The sequence below is a fragment of the Podarcis muralis genome, chromosome 1 (genome assembly GCF_964188315.1).
Source record: "Podarcis muralis chromosome 1, rPodMur119.hap1.1, whole genome shotgun sequence".
NCBI classification, from domain to species: Eukaryota; Metazoa; Chordata; class Lepidosauria; order Squamata; family Lacertidae; genus Podarcis; species Podarcis muralis.
Genome location: NC_135655.1, coordinates 65,423,877 through 65,446,094, shown reverse-complemented (window position 1 = coordinate 65,446,094; position 22,218 = coordinate 65,423,877).

Below are 22,218 nucleotides of genomic sequence, written 5' to 3'. Positions count from 1 at the left end.
TTCTTGAGTGATATCCTGAGTACCACTTAGGTGGGTCATTAGGTGTGGATTAGTTGCTAAAGCCTTTGTGTCTTGACCTCTTGAACTTTGTGAAGAGTTTTTCTGAGAAGATGGCTGTAGTTGTGCTCTGGCTTGGCTTCGTGGAAATAGAAGCCAACAACCAACTTCCCTTCCTTGACGTCCTAATCTACAAAAAACCTGATGGCTCCCTAGGACACACTATCTACCGGAAAAAAACACACACCAACCGCTACTTACATGCACAATCACACCACCACCCTGCACAAATAAACTCCGTAGCCAAGACTCTCATCTCCAGAACCAAAAGCCTGGCTGACAAAGACCACTTGACAACTGAGTTACAGAATCTCTCAAATGTGTTAATTGCCAATGGATACCAGCAAAACAGGGTTACGAAGCTAATCCAAAAAGAAACACCCCCCAAAAACCAAGACACAGAAGAAAACAATGGCATGGCCCTCCTTCCTTATATCAAGGGCACTACAGATAAAATTAGCAAAATCCTCCATAAACACAATATCAAAACAGCCTTTTGCGCCAACCAAAAGATAGCCAATATCCTCAGAAACCCCAAGGATAAAATCCAGTTGGAAAACCAAGGGGTCTATGAAATACCCTGCAAAGTCTGCCCAGCCACGTACATTGGACAAACAAACAGACGAATAAATGCACGTATCGCAGAACACAAGAATGCCGTCAAAAAAGAAGAAAAAACTTCCTCTCTTTTCCAACACATGAAAGAAACAGGACACGAAATTAATTTTGCAGATTCCAAATTGCTCTCTAACATGGAACATCACCACAAGAGAATAATCATGGAAGCCATCGAGATAGAGAAACACCCTCACAACATGAACAAGCGTGACGACACATCCCGCTTGCCAGACATCTGGAAATTAGCCCTCCCCACAAAAACTGACACCAGATCCAGAGGCACACAGAACGCCATCACCAATCAACCACACCAGACCCAAACCCAGACCCTCTCCACAGATAAATTACAGACACCATCCAGTAGCCAAACCATGATGGCACCTCCGGATGCTGCACCCCCCTGCAATCCCTACACAGATCTGGCTGGCACAGGCCACAAAACCACAGCTCGCCCCTATACACGAAGCCAAGCCAGAGCACAACTACAGCCATCTTCTCAGAAAAACTCTTCACAAAGTTCAAGAGGTCAAGACACAAAGGCTTTAGCAACTAATCCACACCTAATGACCCACCTAAGTGGTACTCAGGATATCACTCAAGAAATCACTCAAGATATCCCTCAAGCAACTAAGGAACAAAAGAAGAAAAGGCACACTAGCCTGGGAACTTCCTCTCGGCCCAGAACATTGGAGGCTATACACCACACCCCTCAACAGTATTTATAGGAACTCAAACACTGAGATCCTGCTCTGTTCCAGTAACAAGAAGCCGAAAGCACCAGCCTGAAGATGACGAGTGAGACCTCGTCGAAACGTCGCCTAGACACCCCAACTTTTACACGGGAAGACACCCGAGGACACCAAAACCTGCATATATATATATATATATATATATATATATATATATATATATGAGATTTTGTTCTCTTGTTTGAAAAGAAAAAAAATGTTGTATCTAGTCCTTGAAATTGTGAGCATATTTCCCAATGTAGAATTTATCTCCTACTTTGTAAAAATAAAGTACGATCCTCCTTTGGTTTTTTTTTACAGGTTGAGCAATACAGAGTTTTCAGTTCTGCAGAACTGTTCAACAGCATGAATTTCCCTGAAAGTCTCACAACTCTCAATTCACAACTCTGATCTACTTTCTCCTAAATTTAAACTGCAAACTACTTTGCTTTGTGAAAACTCCAGGGTTAACCGTACGCAGAATGTAGTTTAATATGGGGTTCAACCCTGACCTCCAATTTCTCGAAAGATTTCTTCCGCTGAGAATGAGTCTTTTGTTTTGTTGCCTGATGCATAGGGTGCTTAAGAATTTCTTGGTAATTTCTCCCATGGAAGGAGTTGCCTTTGGATATTTTCCCTTGTGTCATAGTCATGCCCTCCTAGTGTCCCAATATTCCAGGGACAGCCCTGGAATTAGGAAAGCCATCTGAGCTTCTGATTTGATCTCAGAATGTCCCTGTTTCCCCTGGCAGTGCAGCTGCCACCAAGCTCGAGAAGAAGGGTGAGCTGGTTCTTGTCCCAAGTGGTGTCAGCAGCAAGGGAGCATCCTGTTGCCTCTCCATTGCTTCTTCATGGCTGCTGTTGCCGGCCTCCTCCCTTGGGCAACCTATAGCAGCTGCTGGAGAGTGGGCGAGGAAAAGGAAAGGCTGTCACCATCAAGGCCCAGACCCATGTGACACACCAGCTCTGAGGGGCAGGCAGTGGACATGGCCGCTCTGAGTGGAAAGAAATGGGGAGCGGAGTGCAAGGAGTCTTTTTTTTTAAAGACTTTGTGCACCTGTGTCTAATCTTACCCCTTTCTATCATTTATTGATTGGTGTGAGTTTTTCTTTCTGTAAATAAAAGAATAAAATAAAATAGGGATTCAGGACTTTTCTCATGATGTTGGAGGGAGTATCTGCTGTGTCCCATTGGTGAAGGGCTGGTGGCACTTGCCCTTCTTCTGGTATAAAATGCTCTGGGGGGCTCACAAAAATGGGGGATTGGGGATTAGTTGAGGGGTGTGATAAAGGACCTATTTTCATCTGAGGAATGTTAGATGGTGTGCTTTAACAGATGCTAGAAGCTCACTCCCTGTGCTTTTTTTAAAAAGGGACATTTCTTTTTTAAATGTTTCCATGATAATTTTCTCATTAATTGATGAAGCATTGTCAGGGTGGGCAGGAAGCATAAGATATTTTCAGCACAGCACTTGTTTAGTTTCCCTTGGATGAGAGAGAACACTTGAGGGTTACAGTGTCTTTGTAATACTTGTCTTATTATTTACATATTAGACGCCAAGCACTGTACTGAAAATATAGAAAAATGAATGACAAAAAAAATGTCATTTATCTTCTGAGGATCCAATAGCCATAAATATTTGGTTTAGCTCTCTCCCTAGAGAATCCTTGATTTGTTGGAAACAAAGGCTTTGTTCAGACATTCAGGGCCTCTTAAGACATTATTTAAGTATGCAAAATAAACACTTGAGCGGGGACAGCGGGGACAGTCTGATTAGCCCCACCCTCTGACATCATTCTCACCCTCCTCCCTGAGTTGGAAGATGCCTGTCCGAAGTCTCCTGAGCTCAGGGGTGTTCCATGGGAGCACAGAGTCTCCATAAGACAGCACACACACACCCCGCAGCTTCAGACCCTTGGAAGCCATTCTCATTGGCATTCATCCCTGCCATTCCACATGTGTTTACCGAGCACAGAGGTCACCTGAAAAGGGCTTTGGTGACTTCTGTGCAAGCTGTAAGATCCCATGGGCTTGCTGGAAAGCTGTGACCTAGTGAAAATAATCTGCATAAGCTAATTGTGCCGCGGGTGGCGCTGTGGGTAAAAACTTCAGCGCCTAGGACTTGTCGATCGCATGGTCGGCGGTTCGAATCCCCGCGGCGGGGTGCGCTCCCGTCGTTTGGTCCCAGCACCTGCCAACCTAGCAGTTCGAAAGCACCCTCGGGTGCAAGTAGATAAATAGGGACCGCTTACCAGCGGGAAGGTAAATGGCGTTCCGTGTGCTGCGCTGGCTCGCCAGATGCAGCTTGTCACGCTGGCCACGTGACCCGGAAGTGTCCTCGGACAGCGCTGGCCCCCGGCCTCTTAAGTGAGATGGGCGCACAACCTTTACCTTTATGTATGGGATGCATAATTGGGAGGCTATATGTAGAGAGGATGCAATATGAATGATCATGGAGGGTCTTTTAGGAAGGTGAGCCAAAGACAACACAATTTATCCAGAAAATACCATGCCTACTATTTCTGGTTATAATATATAGCTTTATAATTCAATCTTTTTTCATTTTCGCATTTCATCCTGCATAGATTCTCATTCCCCTATCTCCCATTAAAAATGATCAGGCAAAGTCTAATCAGTGCCTACCTAGATTAGAAAACTCTGATTTGATGTATAAATCTGATTTGCAGATTAAAACTAATCAAATCCCCCATTTTATCAGGAATCTAGCTGAGAAGAAATCATTCTAATAAAATGTTTCAAACCTGTTTTCTTCAGAACAATTCATCAAATTTCGTGCTGTCACTCTTTTCTAATATAGCTATAAGAGTGAACTGCTTCACATTTTAAAAGAAGTAAAAAAAAACCTATGTGTATACATTTTTTACAGTCCTACCTTAAGCACACAGACATATCTACTTTGGGCGGCCGTGCAGTAATGTTGTAGGAGCTGTTGGTATTATCCAAGTCATCCTTTGCAGAGCTTTCCTCAATGTATTCCAAGTGAGTGACTGTTGGATTTCCACCGTTTTCATTTGTAGGACAGGTTGCTAAGTGGAAAAAGAAGTTGTGACGTGCCCTGTTCTTGTAACAAGATATCAAAGGGTTCCAGGAACAAGATGTGGAAAAAGACAGACAGATATTATTATATAAGCATCAATATTTTGTATCCTTTGCCCCCTTGCAAAGATTGTTGCAAAAATTGATTGTTGGTTCAATCCTGTTTTATTTTATTGCTTGCATCTGGCAATATGTGGGCACAAAATGAAATATTTTGAAAGACAAAACGGAAATTTCTGAATGGTTAACAGACCAGCAAACGTAACACTTATTTCAAAGGAGCACTTTTAGTTTCTGATCTAAAGTCAATGGACACAGCTTATACTATGAAAAACTCCTTAGTATAATGCAATTCAGGTTGAACCATAGCTCTCAGGAAGAAAACTTTAAAGGGAAAAAGATCAGATTTAACATGCAGGAGGAAATAGAAAGAATTCTGATAATTACTGGGGGGGGGGGGCGGTTAACAGAATGTGTAGAATTATCAACCACAACCCCAAGATCTCATTCCTGGTGAGTCACTTCCAGTTCAGACTCCATTAATGTATATGTGAAATTAGGATTATTATTATTTTGCCCCAGTGGGTATCACTTTACATTTGCTTACATTGAACTGCTTTTGCCATTTTAATGCACATTCACCCAATTCAGAGAGATCCTTTTGGAGTTCCTTTCAACTCCTTTTTTTCTTTTTTACTACCCTGAACAATTTGGTGTCATCAGTAAACTTCACCACACTCATGCCTAGCTCCCAATAATTTGTGAACAGTTAAAGAGCACTGGTCCCAGTTCCAGTGCAAACGCTTTGCGGACTCCACTTCTTAGTACATCCCTCTGTTTTCTGAACTGCCCACTTATTCCTGCTCTCTGCACTTTAGCAAGTTACTGAAGCATAGGAGGAGCCACCCTTACAAAAGCTTATAGTGCATATGATCGACTTTGAACGTACTATATAAATTCTTGATTAAAAAACTCATTCACCTGTAAGTTTAAATTCAGGTATGAATGCCAACTTGATTGTACACTTGGTCCTCATCGATCTTTTGAAGAAATATAGTGATGATTTAACATTTATGAATGCCTTTTGTGACCTGGATCTTTTGGATTAAGAAACTATCTGATGCACCAGACATTTTTGTTGTTGCTGATATCGACCTCTTTGGAGGTCTTTAAGCAGAGGCTTGACAACCATATGTCAGGAGTGCTCTGATGGTGTTTCCTGCTTGGCAGGGGGTTGGACTCGATGGCCCTTGTGGTCTCTTCCAACTCTATGATTCTATGATTCTATGAAGCACATACTCAAGCTAAACGTACATAGAATAAGGTGATCTATTATTTGGCATGAGGAGCCTCTAGTTAAGAGAGCTCCCTATTTTGGCCTGAAATCAGTGCTCTTGCCTGGATGTTTTGCCCTATGCTATGGAAGCCACCACATTGTAGGCTGAAGACTATTCTCCCCATTTACTCATACTCCTTTTGGTCACATGATACATACATGAAAAGGACTCTTCCTACATTAAAAGGCACATGTATGGAAGAAAGGGCAAGATTCTGCCTCATCCCTAACACCAGGACCGGCCCACCCATGAGGTGAGGTGAGGCAATTGCCTCAGGCAGCAGGATCCACAGGGGCAGCAGACCCTGATGTAGATATTTATTTCCTGCTTGTTGCTGGTGTAGATCTTCACGCACCCATTTTTCCCTGGTGGCAAGGGCTGGCCCTGCTCAACACGCTTTTGGTACACGTATATACATGCATAGGTTCTGTTCTATAGGACAGTTAAATAGGCAGGGTTCCCAATTTCATATAAGCCCTTCTCATAGGATGTGCCTGATGTACGTCAGAGGTAAGGCATGATCAGCAGATACAATCTCCTCCCCTCCCACCATGTACATTAATTGTAACATTAGAGTCTTAAAGAGAAACAAGTTGGGTTCATGAATGCTTTGGAAGATATGATAGATACAGGAGGGGCAGAGCTTTATGTGGTTTACATTTGTTTATCTGTGTTTAATTCAAGAACTTATCACTTGCTGAGGACAAACAATGAGAGATGGCTCTATCATGTTTACCTGTGCGCATTTAAGGGGCATCTGATTCACTGCAAATACAGAGAAAGTGCTGAACTAGATGGACTTATGCAGCACAATTCAGAGATTCTTAATTGTCTTGATATCACATGCCTCTGTGGTACAAAATTTATATATCTGGCAGTGTTTCTTTATTGTTTATGTCTCTCCCATCATATACGCAGTTCTGCCTCAAATATGTGTTTTTTAAGAAGTGCCTGAATAATTGATTTTGTACATAATATTTATATAGTATAATGTGTATAGAGCTGCAAGAGATGGTAGGCCCCCCATATTTTATGGAGAGTTTTATTTTGGAGAAGCTGGCTCAAATCAGAGCTGCATATTGGAAGGTGAAAAGTCATCAAAGCCAGCCAACAAGCACAGAGATAAATACCTTTTTATCTGTATTTGCAGTCGGCAAAAAAATCAGACTGATTAGCTGTTAGAAATGATGGCCTTGATTCAGAGAACCCACATGGCTACCTCACAGCGGGCGGCAAAAGATTTGGCATCTTGTCTCCAGAAATAGCTCTCAGCGCCACACGGAGAGTTGATTTGAAATTCCCCCAAGCAGTGTGCGATTCAACCTTAAAACATAGGGAGGCTTGTTGTGATGGGCAAAATGACCTTCTCTGAATGCTTTTGTATGATTTACATGTACTAATGATCCTTGATAACCTGTGAAAGCCGGTAACTTGTAGCTGATGTATACGCACAGCCCACCTGAGAGGGAGAAGGATGAAATACATTTGTCAGTTTGGAATGCAGTTTTCAGAGTGGCCAGCAAAGGAGGAATTTCCCACATGTTCAAGGCACCTATTTTCTCTGTTCCCCATTTCTGTGGGAGCCATTTTGGCTTACCAGATGGTGCTATTTTGCTGTTTACAGCCAAATAGCACATCTCCTTCTGAGTCTTCCTTACACAGTCCTGTGTTTTGGAGCAAGCCAGGAATAAGGAATGTTTTTTATAACAGTGGCAGGGTAGGGAGTTATTCTTACTCAAGTTGGATAAACAAATAGGACAGAAATTCAGAAGCACTCTCCCCACCAGGAAACTGCCCCTGTTAAAAGCAGCTTTCTGGGTATCTTCTACCACATGTGGTGGACTTTTAAAGAGGTAAAGGTTTTCTGGGAAATGGTATATAATGAGAAAATGTTAAAAATACTTCTGTTTAAAAAAACCAGAAGGCTTTTTATTGGGTATAGTGGGGGGAAAGATACCAAGGGAAGATAAAAGATTGTAACAATTGCTGCAAGAATTATTTCAGCCCAAAAATGGAAACAACAAGAAGTACCAATGAAAGAAGAGTGGCAGATGAAGATGATGGACTTTGCAGAACTGGCGAAACTGACAGGAAAAATACGAAACCAGGATGATCAAGTACTCCAAAAGGACTTTAGTAAATTTATATGAAGCAATTAACATCACTAGCAGGGTTGTCTGAAGATTTGTAATGAGAATTTTTCTACCTTTCTATATTTTTTTTAAATTTTGAGCTATTTTGTAAAAAGTGTAATCAGAATTAGAGAACGTACAAAATGCAATGATACAAAGGTTAATTTTGAAAGCCATGAGGTGGGAGGAGAGAGAGAGAGAGAGAGAGAGAGAGAGAGAGAGAGAGAGAGAGAGAGCAGCCTGCTGAAACTTCCTAGAACATGGAGACATGAGCAAGATGATTTTGTACAGCAGCCTTCACCAAACTGGTACCCTCCATATGTTTTGGACCACAACTTCTATCTGCTCCAGCCAGAACAACTATGTACAAGGACATCTGGAGGACATCAAATTGTTGAAGCGTGTTGCACAGGGCCCAACATGTTTGAGAGAGGAGAATATATACTGAATGGTACTTTTGCCAGCCAAAAGTTATAGTGTCACTGTACTTGTTGCATGTTGGTATATCTTAGTACATAATTAGAAAATTATATCACATTAAGTGTCACTGTACTTGTTGCATGTTGGTATATCTTAGTACATAATTAGAAAATTATATCACATTATTTTCTAGACCATACTTGTATGTACTTTATTCCAATGTCGTAACAGTGGTTCATGTTAAAAATAATAATTTCAGTTGTTAGCGTTGCTAATCAATAGAGACATATGCACAATCACACCTGCCTGCAAGCAGTCTTCTTATCAGAGTCCTCCATTTCTTATGGTCTCATTTTGTTAACATTTAAGGACCAGATCAGGTGTTATGTAAGCAGTTCAAAGAGGCTGCTCACATGGTTATCTAATAATTTTTCACAAGCAAATGATGGGCCACGTTGAAGGCTCTGTGGTATGATGGGGAAGGATGCAATCATTGCTGGTTGCCCTATTATTTTATGGTAGTGCAGCAACCAAGAGGGAAACTTCAGGGCAAGGAGGAGTTGCAATTCTTCCTGAAGAAGTGATCAAGGTCTGGCTGTGTTAACATTAGAAACATAAGTGCAGAGTGAGGCCTACCAGAAACTTTCATGGCTGACCAGGTTTACCCTGTAAAAACTGAACTGGAATTGCTCCAGATTTCTGACTATACTACATCGATGCTACAAGGTATGTTATTCAGTTGACCTAGCAAGTTCAGCTTGGGAGCCCTCTTGGAGATATCTTGTTTTTTTTAGTCTATCCAAGGCGGTCAGCTCAGTTGTTTAGTTGGTTTAGGAATGGTGAACAAAGATGAAACTGTGTAGGGTTAGGTCAGATTTTAAGCAGGATTGAGTAAGATTTCTCTTTAAATCATTGTGCTGGTGGAGTTTAATTTCTAATTTAAGAAAGGGAGTGCAATGTGATTTCTGGTTAAAAAGCACAGCTCACCCTAGGAAACATTCAAGATTGCCTTTAAAAAGCAAACAAACCACTACAGAAAGAGAGAGAGGGAGAGGATAACCACCCCTAATCTTCCTAAACAGTGTCCCAAGGGACTATGAATGTAGTTATCACTCTCTCTTTTTAATTGTGGGATTTAGGAACACACGCACACCCAATTAGTCAGCAGACCAGAAAGATAGACTTTCTTCTCTTAAGGATGTTTATTGAAATGAAAGGGGCTCATTCACACCAAACATTATATGCTTTCTCTGATAGGATCACTCATCAGTGGAATACTCTGACTTTGAGGTTTATCCTTAACTACTTGCTATTCATGATCGGGCATATGCAATCAACCATTTAGGCTATAACTTTCTGAAAGAAAGAATGTAAGTTATGAATACAAACTAAACCTTATTGTTTGCGAAGCATTTCAGTTCATGCATGAACACCTTTGCTCTTCAAGCCAGTCTGATTACTGGAGCATATTCCACCAATACTTGCAAGGACAGAAGCTGATATGCAAATGTCAAATAATTAACAGGTACCAAGACAGTTAAACTCAGCAGCTTTTCAGGACTGAATAGTGTTTTCTAGCAGTTTTCAGTGTGCTAATTGGGATACAAAAAGATCAACACATTGAGCCCCTCACAAGCATATGTTGTTTTGTAGCATTCAGATTTCCTTAATTAAGCTACATATTCTGTTTTTGTTTGAAACCGTATGCAGTTAAGACAAATAAATCAACTAGTGCCAGGTTTATGACTGTTTTGAAGTTCACTCTCTAGTGCAAGTCTCTTTTGTAAATCAATATTTAGCTAAGTTCTTCTCATCCCATCCCATCTCAGGTTCCTGCAATAAAATATGTGGGGCAAGATTTATCTTCAGTGCATGTGGTTTTTGTACCAGCTACACAACTATAACCCTATTCATGCATTACTCATGTGCTGCAGCAGGGCCACATGGAACTCCTATGTGTTAGTGGCTGCTCAGGCCTAGGGGCTCCATTTTCCAGTGTCCCCATTCAGCACGTGGGTGTCAGGAGTGGGACTAACCTGGGTGTGTGAAATCATGAGCATGACTCCACACCTGATTTATCATGTGAGTGCCCTTCACATGAGTAATGTATGGTGGGACTCCATTTAATCTTCCAACTGTTGAGTGGCCATATCAAGGAAGGAAAATAAAGAGTTGCATCTAGCCATTCCTTCTCCTTCATCTGTATTAGAATAAGTAAGTAATCTCTCATTACCCCCATCTATCCACATACACGAGGATGAAAAATAATGCCACAATGAAGGCAAGGCCATAAAACAACTATCATGGTACATTGAGTGTATGGTGGTGGAGATTGGTTGGAAGGGAAATTATCTCTCCAGGCTCCTAATGGTGCACAAAATGGAAAACTACTCCCATAATAAGAAATTGCTTCTCCCATCTCTTTCTGTTGGGAACCATCCAAGTTACATGCTAGGGTTCTGCAGCGTTACAGTGCACCTCCCCAGGCCAAATTAGAACTTAGAACACATCTGTTTCAAAGCATGAATCTATCTCAGTTACATAGTAACTGTCACATGAAGGGGAGGTCTGTTTTTAATAGCAAAAGGGCGCTGTGCCTCTCTACTTACCGTTTTACATCACCCCTCAACCAAGAAGGCTTGACTGAGAAGTGACAGGAAGGAAGTTTTTGGAGAAGGATCCTTGAAGCAGAAAAAGGATTCTGTACTTCTCAGTCACACACCTACGTTGCTGCTAAAAATGAACCTATGCTCCCCTCTTTCTACATGATTGCAACAGAGCCATGTTGAAGCATACCAGTCTGCAACTACCATTTGCATCATTTGCCTCCAGAAAGTGACTCGTACAGATACTTGTTGGAGCCCTGCACTGATTGCTACTGTCCTCCAGCCACATGCTGCGAGCACCCTAAGGGAAAGGCTCCTTTGAATCATTTCCACCTTTGACGCCTCCCTGCACAACAACGCAATGTGTTAGGTAGTGTGCGTTTTTTCCTATTGCATGTTGCTACAGAAGCTGAAGTTACATTTTACAATAGTGACCACACAAGTAAAAGCCCAGACTGCACAATTCAATTCCCACTTTAATCAGTGGAAAGACTCCCATTGATTTCAATGAGAGCTCAATCACTCCCTCAGTCTATTAAGGGAAGAAAGTAGGACATAATCTGTATTTCTGATGGGCACTGGTTATTCCCTCTCCCTTTCGTGGTTATGTCTTAAGCCTTGACTGCTCTCCTTAGCTTGATTGCCTTGCCTGCTATCTCTGATTGAATTTCATGAATCATTTATAATACATTTAGTTTAGCAGAAGCTGTTTATGGCAAGTTTACAAGGGATAATGCAGTCCTTCCTTCATAGGTTGACATATAGATATCGGGCTGTATATTTAACCAATATTTATTACAACAGGAAAATGAAACAATTTTTAAATTTATGATCACACATCTCCCTTCCAGATTTATACTCAGGATTGATTTAAACTGGTTCAGCATTCACTTCTGTACTTCATTTATTCAGTCATTGATAACATTCATCTGCAGCTGGATATGAAAGCAGAAACAACCTTATCCACGGAGGATATCAGCATGAGACTTATACTTGAGTGACAGTGGTGAACTGTGCTTAGTAACTGCTAAGTAGCCTGCCTTCCTAAAAAGATGCAACTGGAATACTCAAAGTGTTCCAGGAAACAGAAGTCACCTACACAAAAGAATACTGTAGGCATTTGCGCTGTTTAACTGTGCCACATAAGAAAGAAACAAAAGGGGGAAACAGATGAACAAAAGAAGATAGTAATAAAATACAATGATTAAATGTTCAATTACAAGAGTAAGGGTATTTCTGCACAAGAGCTTATCAATGGCGCCTTAGCACTCACACAGAAATGTGGGAAGTGGCACAGAAAAGATAGTGTGTTGGCAAAGAATTTACTTCCAAATAGCCTTGGTTAGGATTATATTTCGTAGGAGTGTCCACAGACCCCATGATTTACCCTGTGTCTATGCATTAAAAATAAATTCCACTCTGTTAGTGAGTCATTCCATGCACTCTCTGCTTTGATCTGTAATTTGGCTCTTGTGCTTCTCTGTATAAAACAAAACTCTCAGTCCCCCTCATTCACTGAAAATGGCTATAACTCTTTTCCCTTTTGGAAAAAAGTGGATGGAATTTGTAGGCGTAGGACCACCTCCAGAGTGGATTAAACCTGCCAACTGTAGACGGATGCATCCCGGAGTTTTGATGTAGTTTGATGTTTTAAGTAAAGGAAACGTATATAACTTTTTCATACTCTGCCAGAATTGGGTCAACTTGGAGGCATGATCACTTCTGAGTGGGCGACTTTTTGGGGTGGGTACAATAAGAACGCATCCATTCTTAAGGAAATTAGCCCTGAGTGCTCACTGGAAGGACAGATTGTGAAGCTGAGGCTCCAATACTTTGGCCACCTCATGAGAAGAGAAGACTCCCTGGAAAAGACCCTGATGTTGGGAAAGATTGAGGGCACAAGGAGAAGGGGACGACAGAGGATGAGATGGTTGGACAGTGTTCTTGAAGCTACAAACATGAGTCTGACCAAACTGCGGGAGGCAGTGGAAGACAGGAGTGCCTGGCGTGCTCTGGTCCATGGGGTCACGAAGAGTCGGACACGACTAAACGACTAAACAACAACAACAACAATAAGAACGGGGTAAAGGTGCCAGGAAAAAATAAAATGATCCCCAGCAAAGACTGATTAGGGGAAATCTTACTCCTAGCAATGACCCTCTCTTCCCAAAGGTCAATGGTAAGGATGAGCTCCCACCCACACTATTTTGGGGGCTGTGTATAGAATGGAAAAGAATACAATCACTTTCTCTTATATTATTTGAAGAAACTAGGCTGCCTTAGCCAAAAGTTCCCAAATGACAGTCCACTCCAGATCCCAGCCTATCCCAAGCCTTTCTTGGACTCCTGATAAGGTGGGTGGGAGCTACAATAGTCCTCAGCCTGTGGATCTCTGGGCTGCTGCCTGAAATTACTAAACCTATCTAGCAAATGCTGACCTTCTGGCAAAAAGACTGAAACCTGAAAGTGATGGAAGAAGTCAAAGACATGAGGAAGATCAATTGAACTGCTGAGTTTTGGAATAACAAATGAATCCTTTTCTGTACCCTGCTTCCTGAAGAGATTGAGCTGTGACCACCTTGTAATCCACACTGTGTCACTTCCTTACCCTGTCAGCATATTTCCCCCCACATGCCTGATGGCTCCCTGAAGTACACTAAATTGGTAATAATTGAGACTTTGTATGAGCAGCAACTAAAATGGATCAATGAGGTCAGGCTAAATAAGGTCTAAGCAGCTTCCCCTAAGCATAAATGGTGTAAACAAAAACACTGGGCTGACATCAACAAATTTGGTGTGCTAGTGGAAGCCAGTGCGAGCACTCGTTCTAGCACAATGGGGCTTTCCCTCTTCTCCTCTCCCATATGTTCTCTGCACCTCCCCCAAATCCACTCTGGAGGATTAGGAGAACCCCTAGAACAGCATATGGGGAAAGAGAGGTGGGATAGTTTCATCTGGCAAGCAGAAATGCTTGGGCTGATAAAACAATAAGAAGAACGTCACATTGAATTCCTCCCATTGCCATCTATGTGCACCATGAATTTTCATTCTTAATGCCACAAAAATAAACACGGTGGCCTCCGGCTCGGGGGCTCCAGGTTAACATGTCATGGCACATTTTATTCTGCTGTCCACAGAGGTTTATGGTTTTGCTCTTTAACTGGTAGTGAGAGACTTGTAAAATGAGTTCCAAAACAAACACCTTAGTGGGGTTCATAACTCAAGCCAAATAAACATCAGAAGAAGTATGGGAATTACTAGGGCTCTAGTCTTCACTGAGGCAGAGGGATTTGAACTAGAGATGCTAGTGAATTCTAATGTGATTTTGCCTGGAAAAAATATTGTATCTACACGATAGTTAAACAATGCAGGCAGCTGAATCCTCTGAAAACCACAGCAATCTGAGTATGTGGTCCCTTCTATAGAATCCTATAGGTTTGGATACTAGGTTTATACTCATTGCATTATTATTATTATTATTATTATTATTATTATTATTATTATTATTATTTATACCCCGCCCTCCCCAGCCAAGGCCAGGCTCAGGGAACCTTGCTGCCCTAATCTCAGGTAGCAGCAGGAGTCAGGATAACTTTGATCATTGCATTTATTGAACAGATCAGCATAGCATCTAGGATTTGTTATATAGGCAAGCTTAAGACTCTAGTTTTAACTAATGCCTATTGAAATATGGAGGAAACCACACCTAAAAAGGAGAAGCGAGTTTCTATTACAGACCAGGAATGTCTCTTAGAGGTGACAGACACTCTACATTTACTCCCTCTTTGGCTGTGAACAGTCAAACTTCCAGACTGAAACAAGCTTCTGAGGTTGGGAGTAAGAGATTTAAGCACATGACTCTGTTAGGGGCAAGTCTTTACCACATCCTCTTAATAAAGTCATTAAACTGGGCAGAGCTGTAACATTTGACCACTCCTAATTTGGAAACCTGTCTCCTGGGTGTCTACAGAAGGGGTCAGCAACCTTTTCCAGATGTGGGCCGGTACACCGTCCCTCAGACCCAGGGGGGGGGGCGGACTATATTTTGGGGGAAAAAATAATGAATGGATTCTTATGCCCCACAAATAACCCAGAGATGCATTTTAAATAAAAGCATACGTTCTACTCACGTAAAAACACCAGGCAGGCCCCACAAATAACCCAGAGATGCATTTTAAATAAAAGGACACATTCTACTCATGTAAAAACATGCTGATTCCCGGACCGAGGCGATTGGGCCACATCCAGCCCCCAGGCCTTAGGTTGCCTACCCCTGGTCTACAGAGACCCAGATTGTTGTGAAAAGTCTTGGGACAATGGACCTTAAAGAAGCCATACACACTGCCCCTTGTACTTCATGAGACCCTATACATTTAACAAGTGAAAGAGTGCTTTAGAGTCTTTTGTTTCTAGGAAAGTAGAGGATTTGCATGCAAAAGGTTCCAAAGTTCAATCCCCAGCTTCTCCAGGTAAGGCAGGGAGAAAATTGTACCTGGGGATCTGCTTCTGAGCTAAATGGTCTGATTTAGCATAAGACAATTCCCAATGTGTTTATTTCCTGCATGTGACATGGGATTCTGTGTATGTGAATTTAATGTTGGGGCAGCATAGGGGTACACTACAGCCTGCTTTCAAAATCACCATGGCTTTGATCTGGTTCTGCATATAGGAAATGAGCAAAGAAAGGGAGCAGTAGGAAGAAGCTACTGGCTACCTATTCATTTTTCTCCAACAGAGTTGTGGCACTAAACAGGGAAATGCAATCAATTATGTATCAATTGGAAGCTTGTGGCTTCTTATTGCAAATCTCTTTGTAGAAAGGAAAAATCCTCAAGCAGTGCTTGCATGGGAAGACCTTCTTTGTCAAAAGATAATATTGTCATGTATACTTCTCCAAGGTGAAATCAAATATAGCCATTGGCTTTCTAACACAATGTGCTAAAAATGTGTGGCTGTCAATCCATATGCATATGTCTTTTCCAACCTTCATGGGCATTTAATACTTCGGCACTGAGAAATCTGATATTCATAAATTCAGTTTTTATTAACTTAACAGTTTCACATATTCAGTCAGAATGGGAGAAAATTGTTAGAATTTTGACTGAAGTTCCTGACACAAATTATATAAACTGAAGTTCTTATAGGATCAAAATCTGAATTTAAGTACACATGAGGGGGGGGGGTATTGGATCTGATTCCTCAGTTCCAGGCGATTCCCCCCCCCCCATTTACCTGGAGTAGAAGCACCGCAAAGGCATAGCACCTTAAAAGGAAAGAGACACAAAAAAATACACATTTCCAAAGAGAGAGAGATGCACATACAGTTTGATCAAAAGTACGAATCATCCGAGTATTAATATTTATGACAGCAATCCCAAGGATTTCTGAAGCTTTAAAACACAGTCTAAGGATTAATATTTATTTTTGAAGTGTGCTTCATGTTGCTTCAACCCATCATATATTTCTTTGAAAATTGTTGTTTTCTGAAGTGGCCTTAGCAATGAAAATGGAACTTTTGGCAACCATTCATTATCATCTGCCTTTCAGCAAAGATCAGTCAGCTGCTTAATAACTCAGATTATGTACGTTGCCTACGTAGCACCATATGTCAAAGTACTGTAATAGCAGAAGGTCTGTTTAACCTTCAAAGGATATAAATAGCTTTGCTGTCAGTTCATTCCCTTTATTTCGTTTACCTTGTTTATCCTCCCCCCACCCTCCAAACTACTGGGCATTTTGGAAAATCACACAGTTAACCCCCAAACTGCCTCCATTGGGATTGGAGAGAATAAGGAAATGGAATGGAAGCATTTAAATGAGGAAACTGACACTATAAATCTCAAGTGCTATTAATCAGGAAATACCCATGCATCATCTTTACAGCTTGGCCTTCAAAAGAAAACACATCCACTGTCTGTCACAGCCTCATCTGCATGGTGTTGGAGGAGAGCACTGGTGCAAAACCAAAAGTGCTTCCTCTCTCCTGGGCACCACGGACCTTTTACACTTATGTCAGGACTATGGTTCAAATGAAATTAAGCGTGTAATGCCCATGAGGACTATGGGGTGTGTGGTAGGGGAGGGGGAAATTAACCCTTTGCACCCACTGTGGCCTCAGTCCAAGTCATCCTGCCCACCAGCTGCTATTTGCTCTGAGAAGAAAGCAACAATTTACACCAATGGCAACCAGACTCTCCAAGTGTCCCTGTTTTCCAGAGACAGTCCTGGCTTTACAGAAACCATCCTGATTTCTGATTCACCCAAGGGCATGCGATACTTCTAGATGTGTGATCTGTGGTAAACAGATCACAGAGTGTGAAATCAGTTGCAGGAGCAGCCCATATATTGATCTAGTGGACCCTTGTTATTTTAAACAGCATGTTTCTTCCGCACAGCATTTTTGCAATTGCTGTTTCACCAGGTTGTTTTCTTTTTGAAGGTGTTCTTTCCTTTTGACAAGAAAATGGAAAGATAATTTATAACTGGTACAGGTTGGAAGGAATAGTGATTCAACTCCTGTCTTGAAAGAGAACAAATAAGTTGCCAGTTCATAAATTGAAAGCCATCTCAATATTTTTTTTCATGCTTGAGATAAGTTTTTAAAAGTGAGGTATGTAACACCTTATATAAGTACTTAACTAGACAACTTTGCCAGGCAAAACCCATCTATTCTGAAGTGTGGCGTCAACAGAATGCACTAAAGTTGCCTGGATCAAGACCAACAATTTGCAGAAAGCCCACACAGAGGTTCCAGACATAATAAACTGCTTCAGTAATGAAGTTTGCTCATTTCAGACAGAAGCTTGGCTCCACAGTCCTGTAACAGTTCAAAAGCAGCATGCTAGAGAAATGAGAATAAGGTTGCTAAACAAGTTAAAATATGAAAAATAAAATGTAAAGCCTAACTCCCAACCTTTTAAAAATGGTACTGAGCCAGACTTACAAATATAAATGTTCAGGAAACTATGTGAAAAATGTTGGCTATTTATTCACTAACATGATTTCAGCTATGGTGGTATTTAGGAACAAACAGCAAGACTCCTTTGTTTCTCATTTGTACTCCCCCATCAATGAGTGTTGTATTTTACAGTTTTTAAAAATTCCTAATGTAAAAAATAGGGACGCGGGTGGCGCTGTGGGTAAAAGCCTCAGCGCCTAGGGCTTGCCGATCGGAAGGTCGGCAGTTCGAATCCCCGCGGCGGGGTGCGCTCCTGTTGTTCAGTCCCAGCGCCTGCCAACCTAGCAGTTCGAAAGCACCCCCGGGTGCAAGTAGATAAATAGGGACCGCTTACTAGTGGGAAGGTAAACGGCGTTTCCGTGTGCTGCGCTGGCTCGCCAGATGCAGCTTTGTCACGCTGGCCACGTGACCCGGAAGTGTCTCCGGACAGCGCTGGCCCCCGGCCTATAGAGTGAGATGGGTGCACAACCCTAGAGTCTGTCAAGACTGGCCCGTACGGGCAGGGGTACCTTTACCTTAATGCAAAAAATAGGGTGGTATTCAACTAAATTTTATTCAGAGTAGACCCATGGAAGTAAATGAACTTGACTTAATTGGGTCATTGGTTTCAGTGGGTTTACTGTGAGTAAAATTTAGTTGACTAACACAAATATGGGCTAGTTCATCTTTCCTGTCTCCCATGGTGGCGGCCAACCAGGTGCTTGTGGGAATCCCCACAAGCTGAACATTGGGACAATAGCTCTCTCTCAGTGTTGGTTGGTGCTCATCGGGACTGGTAGGGTGGAAGGCAGAGGAGGTCAACAGTAGGTGGACCCCAAGCCAATGACAGGCAGTGCCAACCAATTCTAGTTTTGCCCTCATCCTCTTTCTGGTTGTGCTCGACAAGGGCAACACTGAAATGAAGGAGACATGAAACTGACATGCAGTGTTACCCTGGACTGGTTATAAGTAGGAAAGCAGGCAGGTACTGACCTGGTCAAGGCAGACTAAGATTTGGAGGATAGCCTCCACTGCCCCCTCCAGAAGGAAAACAAGTAGGTTTGGGGGGGGGGGTTACCTATAAAGGCTTGCACATTGTGGAATCTTGGTAGCTAAAAGAGCTCCCCAACAGAGACTCTTCTTTCAGTGCTTCCTCAGTATGAATTTTGAAAAGTGGCTAAAAGAAAGATGGCCTCTGTGGTGGCCACTTTGTTAGGGAGTCTTCTCGGGCTTACATTAATGTATTTTTGATGCCTGACAGATACTTTTATGTTCACTCAATCCTTTTAGAGTTTGACTGTTTAAATGTTGTAATACAATTTAGTACTGAAAGAATTTTGTGTGCTTATGAAATTGTCTCATACTTTTATCTTGGTGTATTTGTTTCGGTTTCATTGACCAACCTCAGCTACTGCTTTTGTTTGTGTTTTATGGTTTCGTTTGGCTGTTTCGTTTGTTCACTCAGACAACTTATAAATATAATAATAAATACATCTGTGCATTGTCAGATTTCCTCCATACAGTTCCCCATCAGCAGTTCCAAGTGAATCTTTGGTTAAGCAGTCTTCCAAATCACTTTAAAATCTACCCAAGCACAAACAGGGGTACCAAGGAAGGCTATGGAGAAACCTCAGGGAATTGCAACATTGGGCAGAATCAGTGTACAGTATGAACCACATGCACTTGACTTTAGGGCCCACATTCATTAGTCATTAGACAAGCCTTACCAACATGTCTGCAGAGGTTACAAGCATGCAAACATTGTTACTAGTCTGTTGGTCCAAAATGTATCCATATTAATCATTGTTGGCCTAAAAGGAAATACAAAACTCCACTCAACTTTAGAAAAAGCTTCCCTGCAAGGTTAGCTAAATACTACTCTTGCTTGCCTCAAAGCAACAACATGCATGGCTGTTTTCATCAATATAAGATGTACAAGTTAAAATCCATGTTGCAGCATACGTGATGTGCATGACAGAAGCCACAGCATCCTTCTATGGAAGTTTATTTTGCACTTCCTTATTTTAATTCAGCAGCACGGGCAAAATAAGTGCAGCTCATTGTCAATAAACCTAGAAGAGCAATCTCTCAATTCATTACAGCTCTTTGCATCAAAACAAACATAAATTTATACCACATACATATATAACCAGAGTTTGAATATGCACCATATATCTTCAGGGAAATGATATATATAGACAACTGAGGCTGTTGTAATCATTGTTATAAGCATGAGTCAAAATTTTCACTAATCTGCACCTAAGTCATAGAAGAGCATGTTTTTTGTTTTTTAAAAAACAAAATGTGGCAAGTGTTAATTGTGTCATATGGGGTGTTGTTTGTTTGCAGCAAGCTCTTACCTTGCTGTAGTAGGTCAGTGCTCAGTTGAAGTTGATTTAATCATCAAATGACCTGCAGCTGCTGGAAATATGTGGGCATCAGTGTTAGTGCCAAGAACCAGTGTTGTGTTCACATGATTCAAGCTGTGCTGCTTTGTACTTGGCAACTGTTCCTGCTAAAACTCAACAAGATACAAGAATGTGTTCAGAGAATCATCCTGAGTTAACTGTGAACTCCATCAACTCCTGGCTGCCTTATGATGTTTTATTCTCCCTTGCTTTCCCCTCTGCTGTCTTTGTCGATGCTGAGGGGTGCAAAATTGGTTTATATAATTAGGCTGGTGCATATTTTGTTTTTTTAAAAAAAATATTAATATTTAGCAATTGCATAATCCACTGTGAAATCAAACACCCATGGGATGCCAACATAGAAGCTGCAGGTCTCAGTGTGCCCACCAATATATCATATGGCATTTTCAAAAATTCGCAATACAGACAAGACTACTTCCTCTTCCTGCTCAGCTCCTCTTTGCAGTGGCTCAGCCTCTTCTACAGAGAACATGCTCCTTAAACATGGCCACATTTCATCGGATGCTGGCATTGGATGCCCAATGTTCCATCTGTTCTGAAACGAGAGATGCAAAGAGTGCGCAAAAAAAGAAAAAAAAACAACCTGTGCGGGTGAAGGCTTATAAATTACTGTGATTAAATTTGTTCCAACAAAAGTTTGTCGTCTTATTTTTACAGAAGCTTTTCATGTTACAAAACTTGCTTTTCCGTTAATAAAACTTTTCCTTGTCATTTTCACAGGAGCTTGCTATTTATCTGATGCACATTATTCGCTTCTCCAGTTATACATCTGCAATATGTAATACGGAATAGCTCCCATCAATTCCCATTTTCCTCATTCATAAACCCAAAGACCCTAGCCTTGTTGCTAATCCAATAAGGCATACTTAATATACACATGTACTCATACATCAAATATTCAAATTAAATTAATTAAAGTTGATGCAAACCTCTTTCTTTTTTTCTTTCATACAAACAACACTGGCATTCAAATTACGTTACATAAGATTCATGCAATCCCTTTTCTGTTGGCAACTGACTAAACCTCCCCACTGGAGCCCAAATCACTCCCATTGATGCTCTAACAATATATACAATTCTTCCCTGCTCTCACGTAGGTATGGTGTTACAGAGCCTGCTATGGCGGAGACATGTTTTGTTTCAGCTGGGGCAGATGAAGGTGCACCATGGTGTTTCTTCTCTCTGTGCTGTCATTCCTCTGGTCACTGCCAGGGATGCATGGTCTGACATGCCCCATCAGCACAAGAATTTATGCGCACATGATGAAATCCCCCCATCCCCTTCCCCCATGTCCTCTCCAAACCTATTCCAGAGGGTTGGGAAAACCCCTAGAACAAATTAAGGGGGCACAGGGGTAGGAGAGGGGCAAAGTGCTGTTGCGCAGGTGTAAATCCCGGCACTGGCAGGACGTGTTAGATGGATTTCGCATTATCTTCAGCCACCCACATCTCTTTGTCTGCATTCAAAGTCATGTTCCCCATTCCTTTAGAATCCACTCAGAAGAGTGATGCCCTATTCATTTTTCTCCCTCTCCTTCTCTGCTTCTCCAGGAGGAAAGGGAAATGTTACTTTCCCTCTTGGGATGCCCCAAACTAGAGTATTTTTGTTCTAGCAAGTTTAACAGCAGGTACTCATCCCCTGTGCAAACAACTTTAGCTGACAGCCTCCCTTGAGCACATTTGCCGGATGGATAGGCAGTTAGGGCAATGTATGCAAGGAAGTGGAAGGGACAGGGAACAGTCTGACCTTGCTGGCAACAATTGTACCATTCAGTCAGGCAGTTCAAAGGCTCCCTGTTACAGAAAAAGCTGCATAGAAGAAACTGTTCTGGTTACAATTATTTTCATTTTCATTTTTAATTTTACTTTGGGCTGTTCATGCCTGTGAGCCATCAGCA